Consider the following 21,822-nt stretch of genomic DNA (forward strand, 5'->3'; position numbering starts at 1 on the left):
CAGTGCATGGGGAGCGATTTTTACATTCCCTCGATAAGTGATATCATAAGTTTCTTTTTTTGTGGGACTTATTTCACTGAGGATGATCGTACCTAAATCCACTCAGGATGCTGCTACCAGCCTCATGACGTGGATTTCATGGCTGAGTGACACTCCATTGGACCTACGTAGCACCACTTGTCCACTTGTCCACTTGTCTTTGTCCACTTGTCCACTTGGCTCTTTCCTGGGATATGAAACGTGTACCGGAGTGGAGGTTCTTGTCAAGACAGCAGCCCTCAACTTTGGGGTCCCTGTGTCTGGTTGATTTTTTCATTTTCCCAAGGTCAACGCCCATGTGTGGAAGTGCCCTATGCTCTGTGGTTCTGTGTTTTACATGGTTTGGGAAAGAGGATACACTTGTGAAGATTGGCTGTTGGCCATTGACATCCCGCCCATCAGCTTAACAAGGCTCCCTTGACTCCGTGGGCTGTCCTGCCTTTCTGGTTTTTAGACTTTTTTCGCCTGGCACTTTTGCCCCGGGGTGGGGGGCGAGAGATTTCTTTGTAGTGCTGATTTGCTCTCCCAGGTTGCTTGGTTGGCCAAAAAGGGCGTATGCGTTTTTTCCTGAATATATTCAGGAAAAAACGCATACGCCCTTTTTGGCCAACCGCATCATTGTCCACGTTCTGGCGCTTTTCATGTGCTATCGGGGCCATTCCGATGTACCCGTTGACATCCGATTCCTGCAGTTCTGCCTTGCGTTCAGCGCCTCTTCGTAGCCTGACGTCAATATATTTTGGGGCGATAGTTATCGTTTAGAACTCTGCAGGTTTGGGAAGTGCAGTGCCCCTGAGCTCCATTTCCCAAGTCGCTTTTTTGTGAGTGGGACGCAACACGGCTGGATGGCTTCACGCCCTATTGTCGATCCGGGGTGGCAGGCTGAACCGCTGGTGAATTCTTCTTCGTGATGGGAAATGAGAGTGACATGTGCCCGACCAAACACCTCCAGCGAGTCTCTCATTGGTTCCCCCTCTTGCAGTTCATCCTGCGGACAAATTGCAGACGGTACGAAAGAGGCATGGAAAGGCGCCGAGTCTCCAAGTGGGGAGATTGTTAGTAAGGGGGCCTGAATGGAGAACACGAGCACCAGGAGATGAAAACTGAGGTGAGTTTCAGAAAGCTTTCCCGATCCCACGGTGTAGCAACCGCTGGGTTTCCAATGAGTGCTTTCGCTGTCGGAAGATTGCGTTGAACCTGGAGAGTTGGGACCCATGGAATGGGGAGCACGCAGGATTCCTTTCAAGGGTCTGCATTTGCTTTCCCAACCTCACCAATCGTCTCAGCCCCAAGAGTGTCCAGCCTTATGTCTTCTGCCGCTGGGGCTGTAGATGTGGTCAATCCTGGTTGCATGCCAGTCCCTGAACGCATTTTGCAAGAATTTCTCTCTGTTTTGCCCTGCTTGTTTCTTCTTTATGTTGGAAATGTATCCTCAGAATGGGTCTGAGCTGATTTTCCCTGCTGGTTTTAGGCCGCTTTACACACACTTGATGCACTTACACAGAGATATCAAGACTTAGCTTTTAAGATGCTTACTAGTCGGATAGATACTTGTGCGATGAACAGGGTCTGGTGAGTCCAGTTGATTGAGCAAGGAGTAGGTCGTGTCCATTCCATATTCGGTTTTCGGAAGGGTATCTGTGCTCATTTCAAACTCGAGTTTTATGCGTCACCCCACCTCACCTTTCCCCTGAAGCAGGCATAAGTGTGTTTTCTAAAAGCGTGACTCTGTTCTGTTTGGGGATTCAGTGCATGGGGAGCGATTTTTACATTCCCTCGATAAGTGATATCATAAGTTTCTTTTTTTGTGGGACTTATTTCACTGAGGATGATCGTACCTAAATCCACTCAGGATGCTGCTACCAGCCTCATGACGTGGATTTCATGGCTGAGTGACACTCCATTGGACCTACGTAGCACCACTTGTCCACTTGTCCACTTGTCTTTGTCCACTTGTCCACTCGTCTTTGTCCACTTGGCTCTTTCCTGGGATATTAAACGTGTACCGGAGTGGAGGTTCTTGTCAAGACAGCAGCCCTCAACTTTGGGGTCCCTGTGTCTGGTTGATATTTTCATTTTCCCAAGGTCAACGCCCATGTGTGGAAGTGCCCTATGCTCTGTGGTTCTGTGTTTCACATGGTTTGGGAAAGAGGATACACTTGTGAAGATTGGCTGTTGGCCATTGACATCCCGCCCATCAGCTTAACAAGGCTCCCTTGACTCCGTGGCCTGTCCTGCCTTTCTGGTGTTTAGACTTTTTTCGCCTGGCCCTTTTGCCCCGGGGTGGGGGGCGAGAGATTTCTTTGTAGTGCTGATTTGCTCTCCCAGGTTGCTTGGTTGGCCAAAAAGGGCGTATGCGTTTTTTCCTGAATATATTCAGGAAAAAACGCACACGCCCTTTTTGGCCAACCGCATCATTGTCCACGTTCTGGCGCTTTTCATGTGCTATCGGGGCCATTCCGATGTAGCCGTTGACATCCGTTTCCTGCAGTTCTGCCTTGCGTTCAGCGCCTCTTCGTAGCCTGACCTCAATATATTTTGGGGCGATAGTTATCGTTTAGAACTCTGCAGGTTTGGGAAGTGCAGTGCCCCTGAGCTCCATTTCCCAAGTCGCTTTTTTGTGAGTGGGACGCAACACGGCTGGATGGCTTCACGCCCTATTGTCGATCCGGGGTGGCAGGCTGAACCGCTGGTGAATTCTTCTTCGTGATGGGAAATGAGAGTGACATGTGCCCGACCAAACACCTCCAGCGAGTCTCTCATTGGTTCCCCCTCTTGCAGTTCATCCTGCGGACAAATTGCAGACGGTACGAAAGAGGCATGGAAAGGCGCCGAGTCTCCAAGTGGGGAGATTGTTAGTAAGGGGGCCTGAATGGAGAACACGAGCACCAGGAGATGAAAACTGAGGTGAGTTTCAGAAAGCTTTCCCGATCCCACGGTGTAGCATCCGCTGGGTTTCCAATGAGTGCTTTCGCTGTCGGAAGATTGCGTTGAACCTGGAGAGTTGGGACCCATGGAATGGGGAGCACGCAGGATTCCTTTCAAGGGTCTGCATTTGCTTTCCCAACCTCACCAATCGTCTCAGCCCCAAGAGTGTCCAGCCTTATGTCTTCTGCCGCTGGGGCTGTAGATGTGGTCAATCCTGGTTGCATGCCAGTCCCTGAACGCATTTTGGAAGAATTTCTCTCTGTTTTGCCCTGCTTGTTTCTTCTTTATGTTGGAAATGTATCCTCAGAATGGGTCTGAGCTGATTTTCCCTGCTGGTTTTAGGCCGCTTTACACACACTTGATGCACTTACACAGAGATATCAAGACTTAGCTTTTAAGATGCTTACTAGTCGGATAGATACTTGTGCGATGAAGAGGGTCTGGTGAGTCCAGTTGATTGAGCAAGGAGTAGGTCGTGTCCATTCCATATTCGGTTTTCGGAAGGGTATCTGTGCTCATTTCAAACTCGAGTTTTATGCGTCACCCCACCTCACCTTTCCCCTGAAGCAGGCATAAGTGTGTTTTCTAAAAGCGTGACTCTGTTCTGTTTGGGGATTCAGTGCATGGGGAGCGATTTTTACATTCCCTCGATAAGTGATATCATAAGTTTCTTTTTTTGTGGGACTTATTTCACTGAGGATGATCGTACCTAAATCCACTCAGGATGCTGCTACCAGCCTCATGACGTGGATTTCATGGCTGAGTGACACTCCATTGGACCTACGTAGCACCACTTGTCCACTTGTCCACTTGTCTTTGTCCACTTGTCCACTCGTCTTTGTCCACTTGGCTCTTTCCTGGGATATGAAACGTGTACCGGAGTGGAGGTTCTTGTCAAGACAGCAGCCCTCAACTTTGGGGTCCCTGTGTCTGGTTGATATTTTCATTTTCCCAAGGTCAACGCCCATGTGTGGAAGTGCCCTATGCTCTGTGGTTCTGTGTTTCACATGGTTTGGGAAAGAGCATACACTTGTGAAGATTGGCTGTTGGCCATTGACATCTCGCCCATCAGCTTAACAAGGCTCCCTTGACTCCGTGGCCTGTCCTGCCTTTCTGGTTTTTAGACTTTTTTCGCCTGGCCCTTTTGCCCCGGGGTGGGGGGCGAGAGATTTCTTTGTAGTGCTGATTTGCTCTCCCAGGTTGCTTGGTTGGCCAAAAAGGGCGTATGCGTTTTTTCCTGAATATATTCAGGAAAAAACGCATACGCCCTTTTTGGCCAACCGCATCATTGTCCACGTTCTGGCGCTTTTCATGTGCTATCGGGGCCATTCCGATGTACCCGTTGACATCCGTTTCCTGCAGTTCTGCCTTGCGTTCAGCGCCTCTTCGTAGCCTGACGTCAATATATTTTGGGGCGATAGTTATCGTTTAGAACTCTGCAGGTTTGGGAAGTGCAGTGCCCCTGAGCTCCATTTCCCAAGTCGCTTTTTTGTGAGTGGGACGCAACACGGCTGGATGGCTTCACGCCCTATTGTCGATCCGGGGTGGCAGGCTGAACCTCTGGTGAATTCTTCTTCGTGATGGGAAATGAGAGTGACATGTGCCCGACCAAACACCTCCAGCGAGTCTCTCATTGGTTCCCCCTCTTGCAGTTCATCCTGCGGACAAATTGCAGACGGTACGAAAGAGGCATGGAAAGGCGCCGAGTCTCCAAGTGGGGAGATTGTTAGTAAGGGGGCCTGAATGGAGAACACGAGCACCAGGAGATGAAAACTGAGGTGAGTTTCAGAAAGCTTTCCCGATCCCACGGTGTAGCATCCGCTGGGTTTCCAATGAGTGCTTTCACTGTCGGAAGATTGCGTTGAACCTGGAGAGTTGGGACCCATGGAATGGGGAGCACGCAGGATTCCTTTCAAGGGTCTGCATTTGCTTTCCCAACCTCACGAATCGTCTCAGCCCCAAGAGTGTCCAGCCTTATGTATTCTGCCGCTGGGGCTGTAGATGTGGTCAATCCTGGTTGCATGCCAGTCCCTGAACGCATTTTGGAAGAATTTCTCTCTGTTTTGCCCTGCTTGTTTCTTCTTTATGTTGGAAATGTATCCTCAGAATGGGTCTGAGCTGATTTTCCCTGCTGGTTTTAGGCCGCTTTACACACACTTGATGCACTTACACAGAGATATCAAGACTTAGCTTTTAAGATGCTTACTAGTCGGATAGATACTTGTGCGATGAAGAGGGTCTGGTGAGTCCAGTTGATTGAGCAAGGAGTAGGTCGTGTCCATTCCATATTCGGTTTTCGGAAGGGTATCTGTGCTCATTTCAAACTCGAGTTTTATGCGTCACCCCACCTCACCTTTCCCCTGAAGCAGGCATAAGTGTGTTTTCTAAAAGCGTGACTCTGTTCTGTTTGGGGATTCAGTGCATGGGGAGCGATTTTTACATTCCCTCGATAAGTGAAATCATAAGTTTCTTTTTTTGTGGGACTTATTTCACTGAGGATGATCGTACCTAAATCCACTCAGGATGCTGCTACCAGCCTCATGACGTGGATTTCATGGCTGAGTGACACTCCATTGGACCTACGTAGCACCACTTGTCCACTTGTCCACTTGTCTTTGTCCACTTGTCCACTCGTCTTTGTCCACTTGGCTCTTTCCTGGGATATGAAACGTGTACCGGAGTGGAGGTTCTTGTCAAGACAGCAGCCGTCAACTTTGGGGTCCCTGTGTCTGGTTGATTTTTTCATTTTCCCAAGGTCAACGCCCATGTGTGGAAGTGCCCTATGCTCTGTGGTTCTGTGTTTTACATGGTTTGGGAAAGAGGATACACTTGTGAAGATTGGCTGTTGGCCATTGACATCCCGCCCATCAGCTTAACAAGGCTCCCTTGACTCCGTGGGCTGTCCTGCCTTTCTGGTTTTTAGACTTTTTTCGCCTGGCCCTTTTGCCCCGGGGGGGGGGGCGAGAGATTTCTTTGTAGTGCTGATTTGCTCTCCCAGGTTGCTTGGTTGGCCAAAAAGGGCGTATGCGTTTTTTCCTGAATATATTCAGGAAAAAACGCATACGCCCTTTTTGGCCAACCGCATCATTGTCCACGTTCTGGCGCTTTTCATGTGCTATCGGGGCCATTCCGATGTACCCGTTGACATCCGTTTCCTTCAGTTCTGCCTTGCGTTCAGCGCCTCTTCGTAGCCTGACGTCAATATATTTTGGGGCGATAGTTATCGTTTAGAACTCTGCAGGTTTGGGAAGTGCAGTGCCCCTGAGCTCCATTTCCCAAGTCGCTTTTTTGTGAGTGGGACACAACACGGCTGGATGGCTTCACGCCCTATTGTCGATCCGGGGTGGCAGGCTGAACCGCTGGTGAATTCTTCTTCGTGATGGGAAATGAGAGTGACATGTGCCCGACCAAACACCTCCAGCGAGTCTCTCATTGGTTCCCCCTCTTGCAGTTCATCCTGCGGACAAATTGCAGACGGTACGAAAGAGGCATGGAAAGGCGCCGAGTCTCCAAGTGGGGAGATTGTTAGTAAGGGGGCCTGAATGGAGAACACGAGCACCAGGAGATGAAAACTGAGGTGAGTTTCAGAAAGCTTTCCCGATCCCACGGTGTAGCATCCGCTGGGTTTCCAATGAGTGCTTTCGCTGTCGGAAGATTGCGTTGAACCTGGAGAGTTGGGACCCATGGAATGGGGAGCACGCAGGATTCCTTTCAAGGGTCTGCATTTGCTTTCCCAACCTCACCAATCGTCTCAGCCCCAAGAGTGTCCAGCCTTCTGTCTTCTGCCGCTGGGGCTGTAGATGTGGTCAATCCTGGTTGCATGCCAGTCCCTGAACGCATTTTGGAAGAATTTCTCTCTGTTTTGCCCTGCTTGTTTCTTCTTTATGTTGGAAATGTATCCTCAGAATGGGTCTGAGCTGATTTTCCCTGCTGGTTTTAGGCCGCTTTACACACACTTGATGCACTTACACAGAGATATCAAGACTTAGCTTTGAAGATGCTTACTAGTCGGATAGATACTTGTGCGATGAACAGGGTCTGGTGAGTCCAGTTGATTGAGCAAGGAGTAGGTCGTGTCCATTCCATATTCGGTTTTCGGAAGGGTATCTGTGCTCATTTCAAACTCGAGTTTTATGCGTCACCCCACCTCACCTTTCCCCTGAAGCAGGCATAAGTGTGTTTTCTAAAAGCGTGACTCTGTTCTGTTTGGGGATTCAGTGCATGGGGAGCGATTTTTACATTCCCTCGATAAGTGATATCATAAGTTTCTTTTTTTGTGGGACTTATTTCACTGAGGATGATCGTACCTAAATCCACTCAGGATGCTGCTACCAGCCTCATGACGTGGATTTCATGGCTGAGTGACACTCCATTGGACCTACGTAGCACCACTTGTCCACTTGTCCACTTGTCTTTGTCCACTTGTCCACTTGGCTCTTTCCTGGGATATGAAACGTGTACCGGAGTGGAGGTTCTTGTCAAGACAGCAGCCGTCAACTTTGGGGTCCCTGTGTCTGGTTGATTTTTTCATTTTCCCAAGGTCAACGCCCATGTGTGGAAGTGCCCTATGCTCTGTGGTTCTGTGTTTTACATGGTTTGGGAAAGAGGATACACTTGTGAAGATTGGCTGTTGGCCATTGACATCCCGCCCATCAGCTTAACAAGGCTCCCTTGACTCCGTGGGCTGTCCTGCCTTTCTGGTTTTTAGACTTTTTTCGCCTGGCCCTTTTGCCCCCGGGTGGGGGGCGAGAGATTTCTTTGTAGTGCTGATTTGCTCTCCCAGGTTGCTTGGTTGGCCAAAAAGGGCGTATGCGTTTTTTCCTGAATATATTCAGGAAAAAACGCATACGCCCTTTTTGGCCAACCGCATCATTGTCCACGTTCTGGCGCTTTTCATGTGCTATCGGGGCCATTCCGATGTACCCGTTGACATCCGTTTCCTGCAGTTCTGCCTTGCGTTCAGCGCCTCTTCGTAGCCTGACCTCAATATATTTTGGGGCGATAGTTATCGTTTAGAACTCTGCAGGTTTGGGAAGTGCAGTGCCCCTGAGCTCCATTTCCCAAGTCGCTTTTTTGGGAGTGGGACGCAACACGGCTGGATGGCTTCACGCCCTATTGTCGATCCGGGGTGGCAGGCTGAACCGCTGGTGAATTCTTCTTCGTGATGGGAAATGAGAGTGACATGTGCCCGACCAAACACCTCCAGCGAGTCTCTCATTGGTTCCCCCTCTTGCAGTTCATCCTGCGGACAAATTGCAGACGGTACGAAAGAGGCATGGAAAGGCGCCGAGTCTCCAAGTGGGGAGATTGTTAGTAAGGGGGCCTGAATGGAGAACACGAGCACCAGGAGATGAAAACTGAGGTGAGTTTCAGAAAGCTTTCCCGATCCCACGGTGTAGCATCCGCTGGGTTTCCAATGAGTGCTTTCGCTGTCCGAAGATTGCGTTGAACCTGGAGAGTTGGGACCCATGGAATGGGGAGCACGCAGGATTCCTTTCAAGGGTCTGCATTTGCTTTCCCAACCTCACGAATCGTCTCAGCCCCAAGAGTGTCCAGCCTTATGTCTTCTGCCGCTGGGGCTGTAGATGTGGTCAATCCTGGTTGCATGCCAGTCCCTGAACGCATTTTGGAAGAATTTCTCTCTGTTTTGCCCTGCTTGTTTCTTCTTTATGTTGGAAATGTATCCTCAGAATGGGTCTGAGCTGATTTTCCCTGCTGGTTTTAGGCCGCTTTACACACACTTGATGCACTTACACAGAGATATCAAGACTTAGCTTTTAAGATGCTTACTAGTCGGATAGATACTTGTGCGATGAACAGGGTCTGGTGAGTCCAGTTGATTGAGCAAGGAGTAGGTCGTGTCCATTCCATATTCGGTTTTCGGAAGGGTATCTGTGCTCATTTCAAACTCGAGTTTTATGCGTCACCCCACCTCACCTTTCCCCTGAAGCAGGCATAAGTGTGTTTTCTAAAAGCGTGACTCTGTTCTGTTTGGGGATTCAGTGCATGGGGAGCGATTTTTACATTCCCTCGATAAGTGATATCATAAGTTTCTTTTTTTGTGGGACTTATTTCACTGAGGATGATCGTACCTAAATCCACTCAGGATGCTGCTACCAGCCTCATGACGTGGATTTCATGGCTGAGTGACACTCCATTGGACCTACGTAGCACCACTTGTCCACTTGTCCACTTGTCTTTGTCCACTTGTCCACTTGGCTCTTTCCTGGGATATGAAACGTGTACCGGAGTGGAGGTTCTTGTCAAGACAGCAGCCCTCAACTTTGGGGTCCCTGTGTCTGGTTGATTTTTTCATTTTCCCAAGGTCAACGCCCATGTGTGGAAGTGCCCTATGCTCTGTGGTTCTGTGTTTTACATGGTTTGGGAAAGAGGATACACTTGTGAAGATTGGCTGTTGGCCATTGACATCCCGCCCATCAGCTTAACAAGGCTCCCTTGACTCCGTGGGCTGTCCTGCCTTTCTGGTTTTTAGACTTTTTTCGCCTGGCACTTTTGCCCCGGGGTGGGGGGCGAGAGATTTCTTTGTAGTGCTGATTTGCTCTCCCAGGTTGCTTGGTTGGCCAAAAAGGGCGTATGCGTTTTTTCCTGAATATATTCAGGAAAAAACGCATACGCCCTTTTTGGCCAACCGCATCATTGTCCACGTTCTGGCGCTTTTCATGTGCTATCGGGGCCATTCCGATGTACCCGTTGACATCCGATTCCTGCAGTTCTGCCTTGCGTTCAGCGCCTCTTCGTAGCCTGACGTCAATATATTTTGGGGCGATAGTTATCGTTTAGAACTCTGCAGGTTTGGGAAGTGCAGTGCCCCTGAGCTCCATTTCCCAAGTCGCTTTTTTGTGAGTGGGACGCAACACGGCTGGATGGCTTCACGCCCTATTGTCGATCCGGGGTGGCAGGCTGAACCGCTGGTGAATTCTTCTTCGTGATGGGAAATGAGAGTGACATGTGCCCGACCAAACACCTCCAGCGAGTCTCTCATTGGTTCCCCCTCTTGCAGTTCATCCTGCGGACAAATTGCAGACGGTACGAAAGAGGCATGGAAAGGCGCCGAGTCTCCAAGTGGGGAGATTGTTAGTAAGGGGGCCTGAATGGAGAACACGAGCACCAGGAGATGAAAACTGAGGTGAGTTTCAGAAAGCTTTCCCGATCCCACGGTGTAGCAACCGCTGGGTTTCCAATGAGTGCTTTCGCTGTCGGAAGATTGCGTTGAACCTGGAGAGTTGGGACCCATGGAATGGGGAGCACGCAGGATTCCTTTCAAGGGTCTGCATTTGCTTTCCCAACCTCACCAATCGTCTCAGCCCCAAGAGTGTCCAGCCTTATGTCTTCTGCCGCTGGGGCTGTAGATGTGGTCAATCCTGGTTGCATGCCAGTCCCTGAACGCATTTTGGAAGAATTTCTCTCTGTTTTGCCCTGCTTGTTTCTTCTTTATGTTGGAAATGTATCCTCAGAATGGGTCTGAGCTGATTTTCCCTGCTGGTTTTAGGCCGCTTTACACACACTTGATGCACTTACACAGAGATATCAAGACTTAGCTTTTAAGATGCTTACTAGTCGGATAGATACTTGTGCGATGAACAGGGTCTGGTGAGTCCAGTTGATTGAGCAAGGAGTAGGTCGTGTCCATTCCATATTCGGTTTTCGGAAGGGTATCTGTGCTCATTTCAAACTCGAGTTTTATGCGTCACCCCACCTCACCTTTCCCCTGAAGCAGGCATAAGTGTGTTTTCTAAAAGCGTGACTCTGTTCTGTTTGGGGATTCAGTGCATGGGGAGCGATTTTTACATTCCCTCGATAAGTGATATCATAAGTTTCTTTTTTTGTGGGACTTATTTCACTGAGGATGATCGTACCTAAATCCACTCAGGATGCTGCTACCAGCCTCATGACGTGGATTTCATGGCTGAGTGACACTCCATTGGACCTACGTAGCACCACTTGTCCACTTGTCCACTTGTCTTTGTCCACTTGTCCACTTGGCTCTTTCCTGGGATATGAAACGTGTACCGGAGTGGAGGTTCTTGTCAAGACAGCAGCCCTCAACTTTGGGGTCCCTGTGTCTGGTTGATTTTTTCATTTTCCCAAGGTCAACGCCCATGTGTGGAAGTGCCCTATGCTCTGTGGTTCTGTGTTTTACATGGTTTGGGAAAGAGGATACACTTGTGAAGATTGGCTGTTGGCCATTGACATCCCGCCCATCAGCTTAACAAGGCTCCCTTGACTCCGTGGCCTGTCCTGCCTTTCTGGTTTTTAGACTTTTTTCGCATGGCCCTTTTGCCCCGGGGTGGGGGGCGAGAGATTTCTTTGTAGTGCTGATTTGCTCTCCCAGGTTGCTTGGTTGGCCAAAAAGGGCGTATGCGTTTTTTCCTGAATATATTCAGGAAAAAACGCATACGCCCTTTTTGGCCAACCGCATCATTGTCCACGTTCTGGCGCTTTTCATGTGCTATCGGGGCCATTCCGATGTACCCGTTGACATCCGTTTCCTGCAGTTCTGCCTTGCGTTCAGCGCCTCTTCGTAGCCTGACGTCAATATATTTTGGGGCGATAGTTATCGTTTAGAACTCTGCAGGTTTGGGAAGTGCAGTGCCCCTGAGCTCCATTTCCCAAGTCGCTTTTTTGTGAGTGGGACATAACACGGCTGGATGGCTTCACGCCCTATTGTCGATCCGGGGTGGCAGGCTGAACCGCTGGTGAATTCTTCTTCGTGATGGGAAATGAGAGTGACATGTGCCCGACCAAACACCTCCAGCGAGTCTCTCATTGGTTCCCCCTCTTGCAGTTCATCCTGCGGACAAATTGCAGACGGTACGAAAGAGGCATGGAAAGGCGCCGAGTCTCCAAGTGGGGAGATTGTTAGTAAGGGGGCCTGAATGGAGAACACGAGCACCAGGAGATGAAAACTGAGGTGAGTTTCAGAAAGCTTTCCCGATCCCACGGTGTAGCATCCGCTGGGTTTCCAATGAGTGCTTTCGCTGTCGGAAGATTGCGTTGAACCTGGAGAGTTGGGACCCATGGAATGGGGAGCACGCAGGATTCCTTTCAAGGGTCTGCATTTGCTTTCCCAACCTCACCAATCGTCTCAGCCCCAAGAGTGTCCAGCCTTATGTCTTCTGCCGCGGGGGCTGTAGATGTGGTCAATCCTGGTTGCATGCCAGTCCCTGAACGCATTTTGCAAGAATTTCTCTCTGTTTTGCCCTGCTTGTTTCTTCTTTATGTTGGAAATGTATCCTCAGAATGAGTCTGAGCTGATTTTCCCTGCTGGTTTTAGGCCGCTTTACACACACTTGATGCACTTACACAGAGATATCAAGACTTAGCTTTTAAGATGCTTACTAGTCGGATAGATACTTGTGCGATGAAGAGGGTCTGGTGAGTCCAGTTGATTGAGCAAGGAGTAGGTCGTGTCCATTCCATATTCGGTTTTCGGAAGGGTATCTGTGCTCATTTCAAACTCGAGTTTTATGCGTCACCCCACCTCACCTTTCCCCTGAAGCAGGCATAAGTGTGTTTTCTAAAAGCGTGACTCTGTTCTGTTTGGGGATTCAGTGCATGGGGAGCGATTTTTACATTCCCTCGATAAGTGATATCATAAGTTTCTTTTTTTGTGGGACTTATTTCACTGAGGATGATCGTACCTAAATCCACTCAGGATGCTGCTACCAGCCTCATGACGTGGATTTCATGGCTGAGTGACACTCCATTGGACCTACGTAGCACCACTTGTCCACTTGTCCACTTGTCTTTGTCCACTTGTCCACTCGTCTTTGTCCACTTGGCTCTTTCCTGGGATATTAAACGTGTACCGGAGTGGAGGTTCTTGTCAAGACAGCAGCCCTCAACTTTGGGGTCCCTGTGTCTGGTTGATATTTTCATTTTCCCAAGGTCAACGCCCATGTGTGGAAGTGCCCTATGCTCTGTGGTTCTGTGTTTCACATGGTTTGGGAAAGAGGATACACTTGTGAAGATTGGCTGTTGGCCATTGACAACCCGCCCATCAGCTTAACAAGGCTCCCTTGACTCCGTGGCCTGTCCTGCCTTTCTGGTTTTTAGACTTTTTTCGCCTGGCCCTTTTCCCCCGGGGGGGGCGAGAGATTTCTTTGTAGTGCTGATTTGCTCTCCCAGGTTGCTTGGTTGGCCAAAAAGGGCGTATGCGTTTTTTCCTGAATATATTCAGGAAAAAACGCACACGCCCTTTTTGGCCAACCGCATCATTGTCCACGTTCTGGCGCTTTTCATGTGCTATCGGGGCCATTCCGATGTAGCCGTTGACATCCGTTTCCTGCAGTTCTGCCTTGCGTTCAGCGCCTCTTCGTAGCCTGACCTCAATATATTTTGGGGCGATAGTTATCGTTTAGAACTCTGCAGGTTTGCGAAGTGCAGTGCCCCTGAGCTCCATTTCCCAAGTCGCTTTTTTGTGAGTGGGACGCAACACGGCTGGATGGCTTCACGCCCTATTGTCGATCCGGGGTGGCAGGCTGAACCTCTGGTGAATTCTTCTTCGTGATGGGAAATGAGAGTGACATGTGCCCGACCAAACACCTCCAGCGAGTCTCTCATTGGTTCCCCCTCTTGCAGTTCATCCTGCGGACAAATTGCAGACGGTACGAAAGAGGCATGGAAAGGCGCCGAGTCTCCAAGTGGGGAGATTGTTAGTAAGGGGGCCTGAATGGAGAACACGAGCACCAGGAGATGAAAACTGAGGTGAGTTTCAGAAAGCTTTCCCGATCCCACGGTGTAGCATCCGCTGGGTTTCCAATGAGTGCTTTCGCTGTCGGAAGATTGCGTTGAACCTGGAGAGTTGGGACCCATGGAATGGGGAGCACGCAGGATTCCTTTCAAGGGTCTGCATTTGCTTTCCCAACCTCACCAATCGTCTCAGCCCCAAGAGTGTCCAGCCTTATGTCTTCTGCCGCTGGGGCTGTAGATGTGGTCAATCCTGGTTGCATGCCAGTCCCTGAACGCATTTTGGAAGAATTTCTCTCTGTTTTGCCCTGCTTGTTTCTTCTTTATGTTGGAAATGTATCCTCAGAATGGGTCTGAGCTGATTTTCCCTGCTGGTTTTAGGCCGCTTTACACACACTTGATGCACTTACACAGAGATATCAAGACTTAGCTTTTAAGATGCTTACTAGTCGGATAGATACTTGTGCGATGAAGAGGGTCTGGTGAGTCCAGTTGATTGAGCAAGGAGTAGGTCGTGTCCATTCCATATTCGGTTTTCGGAAGGGTATCTGTGCTCATTTCAAACTCGAGTTTTATGCGTCACCCCACCTCACCTTTCCCCTGAAGCAGGCATAAGTGTGTTTTCTAAAAGCGTGACTCTGTTCTGTTTGGGGATTCAGTGCATGGGGAGCGATTTTTACATTCCCTCGATAAGTGATATCATAAGTTTCTTTTTTTGTGGGACTTATTTCACTGAGGATGATCGTACCTAAATCCACTCAGGATGCTGCTACCAGCCTCATGACGTGGATTTCATGGCTGAGTGACACTCCATTGGACCTACGTAGCACCACTTGTCCACTTGTCCACTTGTCTTTGTCCACTTGTCCACTCGTCTTTGTCCACTTGGCTCTTTCCTGGGATATGAAAGGTGTACCGGAGTGGAGGTTCTTGTCAAGACAGCAGCCCTCAACTTTGGGGTCCCTGTGTCTGGTTGATATTTTCATTTTCCCAAGGTCAACGCCCATGTGTGGAAGTGCCCTATGCTCTGTGGTTCTGTGTTTCACATGGTTTGGGAAAGAGGATACACTTGTGAAGATTGGCTGTTGGCCATTGACATCCCGCCCATCAGCTTAACAAGGCTCCCTTGACTCCGTGGCCTGTCCTGCCTTTCTGGTTTTTAGTCTTTTTTCGCCTGGCCCTTTTCCCCCGGGGGGGGCGAGAGATTTCTTTGTAGTGCTGATTTGCTCTCCCAGGTTGCTTGGTTGGCCAAAAAGGGCGTATGCGTTTTTTCCTGAATATATTCAGGAAAAAACGCACACGCCCTTTTTGGCCAACCGCATCATTGTCCACGTTCTGGCGCTTTTCATGTGCTATCGGGGCCATTCCGATGTACCCGTTGACATCCGTTTCCTGCAGTTCTGCCTTGCGTTCAGCGCCTCTTCGTAGCCTGACCTCAATATATTTTGGGGCGATAGTTATCGTTTAGAACTCTGCAGGTTTGGGAAGTGCAGTGCCCCTGAGCTCCATTTCCCAAGTCGCTTTTTTGTGAGTGGGACGCAACACGGCTGGATGGCTTCACGCCCTATTGTCGATCCGGGGTGGCAGGCTGAACCTCTGGTGAATTCTTCTTCGTGATGGGAAATGAGAGTGACATGTGCCCGACCAAACACCTCCAGCGAGTCTCTCATTGGTTCCCCCTCTTGCAGTTCATCCTGCGGACAAATTGCAGACGGTACGAAAGAGGCATGGAAAGGCGCCGAGTCTCCAAGTGGGGAGATTGTTAGTAAGGGGGCCTGAATGGAGAACACGAGCACCAGGAGATGAAAACTGAGGTGAGTTTCAGAAAGCTTTCCCGATCCCACGGTGTAGCATCCGCTGGGTTTCCAATGAGTGCTTTCGCTGTCGGAAGATTGCGTTGAACCTGGAGAGTTGGGACCCATGGAATGGGGAGCACGCAGGATTCCTTTCAAGGGTCTGCATTTGCTTTCCCAACCTCACCAATCGTCTCAGCGCCAAGAGTGTCCAGCCTTATGTCTTCTGCCGCTGGGGCTGTAGATGTGGTCAATCCTGGTTGCATGCCAGTCCCTGAACGCATTTTGGAAGAATTTCTCTCTGTTTTGCCCTGCTTGTTTCTTCTTTATGTTGGAAATGTATCCTCAGAATGGGTCTGAGCTGATTTTCCCTGCTGGTTTTAGGCCGCTTTACACACACTTGATGCACTTACACAGAGATATCAAGACTTAGCTTTTAAGATGCTTACTAGTCGGATAGATACTTGTGCGATGAAGAGGGTCTGGTGAGTCCAGTTGATTGAGCAAGGAGTAGGTCGTGTCCATTCCATATTCGGTTTTCGGAAGGGTATCTGTGCTCATTTCAAACTCGAGTTTTATGCGTCACCCCACCTCACCTTTCCCCTGAAGCAGGCATAAGTGTGTTTTCTAAAAGCGTGACTCTGTTCTGTTTGGGGATTCAGTGCATGGGGAGCGATTTTTACATTCCCTCGATAAGTGATATCATAAGTTTCTTTTTTTGTGGGACTTATTTCACTGAGGATGATCGTACCTAAATCCACTCAGGATGCTGCTACCAGCCTCATGACGTGGATTTCATGGCTGAGTGACACTCCATTGGACCTACGTAGCACCACTTGTCCACTTGTCCACTTGTCTTTGTCCACTTGTCCACTCGTCTTTGTCCACTTGGCTCTTTCCTGGGATATGAAACGTGTACCGGAGTGGAGGTTCTTGTCAAGACAGCAGCCCTCAACTTTGGGGTCCCTGTGTCTGGTTGATTTTTTCATTTTCCGAAGGTCAACGCCCATGTGTGGAAGTGCCCTATGCTCTGTGGTTCTGTGTTTTACATGGTTTGGGAAAGAGGATACACTTGTGAAGATTGGCTGTTGGCCATTGACATCCCGCCCATCAGCTTAACAAGGCTCCCTTGACTCCGTGGGCTGTCCTGCCTTTCTGGTTTTTAGACTTTTTTCGCCTGACCCTTTTGCCCCGGGGGGGGGCGAGAGATTTCTTTGTAGTGCTGATTTGCTCTCCCAGGTTGCTTGGTTGGCCAAAAAGGGCGTATGCGTTTTTTCCTGAATATATTCAGGAAAAAACGCATACGCCCTTTTTGGCCAACCGCATCATTGTCCACGTTCTGGCGCTTTTCATGTGCTATCGGGGCCATTCCGATGTACCCGTTGACATCCGTTTCCTGCAGTTCTGCCTTGCGTTCAGCGCCTCTTCGTAGCCTGACGTCAATATATTTTGGGGCGATAGTTATCGTTTAGAACTCTGCAGGTTTGGGAAGTGCAGTGCCCCTGAGCTCCATTTCCCAAATCGCTTTTTTGGGAGTGGGACGCAACTCGGCTGGATGGCTTCACGCCCTATTGTCGATCCGGGGTGGCAGGCTGAACCGCTGGTGAATTCTTCTTCGTGATGGGAAATGAGAGTGACATGTGCCCGACCAAACACCTCCAGCGAGTCTCTCATTGGTTCCCCCTCTTGCAGTTCATCCTGCGGACAAATTGCAGACGGTACGAAAGAGGCATGGAAAGGCGCCGAGTCTCCAAGTGGGGAGATTGTTAGTAAGGGGGCCTGAATGGAGAACACGAGCACCAGGAAATGAAAACTGAGGTGAGTTTCAGAAAGCTTTCCCGATCCCACGGTGTAGCAACCGCTGGGTTTCCAATGAGTGCTTTCGCTGTCGGAAGATTGCGTTGAACCTGGAGAGTTGGGACCCATGGAATGGGGAGCACGCAGGATTCCTTTCAAGGGTCTGCATTTGCTTTCCGAACCTCACCAATCGTCTCAGCCCCAAGAGTGTCCAGCCTTATGTCTTCTGCCGCTGGGGCTGTAGATGTGGTCAATCCTGGTTGCATGCCAGTCCCTGAACGCATTTTGGAAGAATTTCTCTCTGTTTTGCCCTGCTTGTTTCTTCTTTATGTTGGAAATGTATCCTCAGAATGGGTCTGAGCTGATTTTCCCTGCTGGTTTTAGGCCGCTTTACACACACTTGATGCACTTACACAGAGATATCAAGACTTAGCTTTTAAGATGCTTACTAGTCGGATAGATACTTGTGCGATGAACAGGGTCTGGTGAGTCCAGTTGATTGAGCAAGGAGTAGGTCGTGTCCATTCCATATTCGGTTTTCGGAAGGGTATCTGTGCTCATTTCAAACTCGAGTTTTATGCGTCACCCCACCTCACCTTTCCCCTGAAGCAGGCATAAGTGTGTTTTCTAAAAGCGTGACTCTGTTCTGTTTGGGGATTCAGTGCATGGGGAGCGATTTTTACATTCCGTCGATAAGTGATATCATAAGTTTCTTTTTTTGTGGGACTTATTTCACTGAGGATGATCGTACCTAAATCCACTCAGGATGCTGCTACCAGCCTCATGACGTGGATTTCATGGCTGAGTGACACTCCATTGGACCTACGTAGCACCACTTGTCCACTTGTCCACTTGTCTTTGTCCACTTGTCCACTCGTCTTTGTCCACTTGGCTCTTTCCTGGGATATGAAACGTGTACCGGAGTGGAGGTTCTTGTCAAGACAGCAGCCCTCAACTTTGGGGTCCCTGTGTCTGGTTGATATTTTCATTTTCCCAAGGTCAACGCCCATGTGTGGAAGTGCCCTATGCTCTGTGGTTCTGTGTTTCACATGGTTTGGGAAAGAGCATACACTTGTGAAGATTGGCTGTTGGCCATTGACATCTCGCCCATCAGCTTAACAAGGCTCCCTTGACTCCGTGGCCTGTCCTGCCTTTCTGGTTTTTAGACTTTTTTCGCCTGGCCCTTTTGCCCCGGGGTGGGGGGCGAGAGATTTCTTTGTAGTGCTGATTTGCTCTCCCAGGTTGCTTGGTTGGCCAAAAAGGGCGTATGCGTTTTTTCCTGAATATATTCAGGAAAAAACGCATACGCCCTTTTTGGCCAACCGCATCATTGTCCACGTTCTGGCGCTTTTCATGTGCTATCGGGGCCATTCCGATGTACCCGTTGACATCCGTTTCCTGCAGTTCTGCCTTGCGTTCAGCGCCTCTTCGTAGCCTGACGTCAATATATTTTGGGGCGATAGTTATCGTTTAGAACTCTGCAGGTTTGGGAAGTGCAGTGCCCCTGAGCTCCATTTCCCAAATCGCTTATTTGGGAGTGGGACGCAACACGGCTGGATGGCTTCACGCCCTATTGTCGATCCGGGGTGGCAGGCTGAACCGCTGGTGAATTCTTCTTCGTGATGGGAAATGAGAGTGACATGTGCCCGACCAAACACCTCCAGCGAGTCTCTCATTGGTTCCCCCTCTTGCAGTTCATCCTGCGGACAAATTGCAGACGGTACGAAAGAGGCATGGAAAGGCGCCGAGTCTCCAAGTGGGGAGATTGTTAGTAAGGGGGCCTGAATGGAGAACACGAGCACCAGGAAATGAAAACTGAGGTGAGTTTCAGAAAGCTTTCCCGATCCCACGGTGTAGCAACCGCTGGGTTTCCAATGAGTGCTTTCGCTGTCGGAAGATTGCGTTGAACCTGGAGAGTTGGGACCCATGGAATGGGGAGCACGCAGGATTCCTTTCAAGGGTCTGCATTTGCTTTCCGAACCTCACCAATCGTCTCAGCCCCAAGAGTGTCCAGCCTTATGTCTTCTGCCGCTGGGGCTGTAGATGTGGTCAATCCTGGTTGCATGCCAGTCCCTGAACGCATTTTGGAAGAATTTCTCTCTGTTTTGCCCTGCTTGTTTCTTCTTTATGTTGGAAATGTATCCTCAGAATGGGTCTGAGCTGATTTTCCCTGCTGGTTTTAGGCCGCTTTACACACACTTGATGCACTTACACAGAGATATCAAGACTTAGCTTTTAAGATGCTTACTAGTCGGATAGATACTTGTGCGATGAACAGGGTCTGGTGAGTCCAGTTGATTGAGCAAGGAGTAGGTCGTGTCCATTCCATATTCGGTTTTCGGAAGGGTATCTGTGCTCATTTCAAACTCGAGTTTTATGCGTCACCCCACCTCACCTTTCCCCTGAAGCAGGCATAAGTGTGTTTTCTAAAAGCGTGACTCTGTTCTGTTTGGGGATTCAGTGCATGGGGAGCGATTTTTACATTCCCTCGATAAGTGATATCATAAGTTTCTTTTGTTGTGGGACTTATTTCACTGAGGATGATCGTACCTAAATCCACTCAGGATGCTGCTACCAGCCTCATGACGTGGATTTCATGGCTGAGTGACACTCCATTGGACCTACGTAGCACCACTTGTCCACTTGTCCACTTGTCTTTGTCCACTTGTCCCCTCGTCTTTGTCCACTTGGCTCTTTCCTGGGATATGAAACGTGTACCGGAGTGGAGGTTCTTGTCAAGACAGCAGCCCTCAACTTTGGGGTCCCTGTGTCTGGTTGATATTTTCATTTTCCCAAGGTCAACGCCCATGTGTGGAAGTGCCCTATGCTCTGTGGTTCTGTGTTTCACATGGTTTGGGAAAGAGCATACACTTGTGAAGATTGGCTGTTGGCCATTGACATCCCGCCCATCAGCTTAACAAGGCTCCCTTGACTCCGTGGCCTGTCCTGCCTTTCTGGTTTTTAGACTTTTTTCGCCTGGCCCTTTTGCCCCGGGGTGGGGGGCGAGAGATTTCTTTGTAGTGCTGATTTGCTCTCCCAGGTTGCTTGGTTGGCCAAAAAGGGCGTATGCGTTTTTTCCTGAATATATTCAGGAAAAAACGCATACGCCCTTTTTGGCCAACCGCATCATTGTCCACGTTCTGGCGCTTTTCATGTGCTATCGGGGCCATTCCGATGTACCCGTTGACATCCGTTTCCTGCAGTTCTGCCTTGCGTTCAGCGCCTCTTCGTAGCCTGACGTCAATATATTTTGGGGCGATAGTTATCGTTTAGAACTCTGCAGGTTTGGGAAGTGCAGTGCCCCTGAGCTCCATTTCCCAAATCGCTTATTTGGGAGTGGGACGCAACACGGCTGGATGGCTTCACGCCCTATTGTCGATCCGGGGTGGCAGGCTGAACCGCTGGTGAATTCTTCTTCGTGATGGGAAATGAGAGTGACATGTGCCCGACCAAACACCTCCAGCGAGTCTCTCATTGGTTCCCCCTCTTGCAGTTCATCCTGCGGACAAATTGCAGACGGTACGAAAGAGGCATGGAAAGGCGCCGAGTCTCCAAGTGGGGAGATTGTTAGTAAGGGGGCCTGAATGGAGAACACGAGCACCAGGAGATGAAAACTGAGGTGAGTTTCAGAAAGCTTTCCCGATCCCACGGTGTAGCAACCGCTGGGTTTCCAATGAGTGCTTTCGCTGTCGGAAGATTGCGTAGAACCTGGAGAGTTGGGACCCATGGAATGGGGAGCACGCAGGATTCCTTTCAAGGGTCTGCATTTGCTTTCCCAACCTCACGAATCGTCTCAGCCCCAAGAGTGTCCAGCCTTATGTCTTCTGCCGCTGGGGCTGTAGATGTGGTCAATCCTGGTTGCATGCCAGTCCCTGAACGCATTTTGGAAGAATTTCTCTCTGTTTTGCCCTGCTTGTTTCTTCTTTATGTTGGAAATGTATCCTCAGAATGGGTCTGAGCTGATTTTCCCTGCTGGTTTTAGGCCGCTTTACACACACTTGATGCACTTACACAGAGATATCAAGACTTAGCTTTTAAGATGCTTACTAGTCGGATAGATACTTGTGCGATGAACAGGGTCTGGTGAGTCCAGTTGATTGAGCAAGGAGTAGGTCGTGTCCATTCCATATTCGGTTTTCGGAAGGGTATCTGTGCTCATTTCAAACTCGAGTTTTATGCGTCACCCCACCTCACCTTTCCCCTGAAGCAGGCATAAGTGTGTTTTCTAAAAGCGTGACTCTGTTCTGTTTGGGGATTCAGTGCATGGGGAGCGATTTTTACATTCCCTCGATAAGTGATATCATAAGTTTCTTTTTTTGTGGGACTTATTTCACTGAGGATGATCGTACCTAAATCCACTCAGGATGCTGCTACCAGCCTCATGACGTGGATTTCATGGCTGAGTGACACTCCATTGGACCTACGTAGCACCACTTGTCCACTTGTCCACTTGTCTTTGTCCACTTGTCCACTCGTCTTTGTCCACTTGGCTCTTTCCTGGGATATGAAACGTGTACCGGAGTGGAGGTTCTTGTCAAGACAGCAGCCCTCAACT

This window comes from Kogia breviceps, chromosome X (assembly GCF_026419965.1).
Source record: "Kogia breviceps isolate mKogBre1 chromosome X, mKogBre1 haplotype 1, whole genome shotgun sequence".
NCBI lineage: Eukaryota > Metazoa > Chordata > Mammalia > Artiodactyla > Physeteridae > Kogia > Kogia breviceps.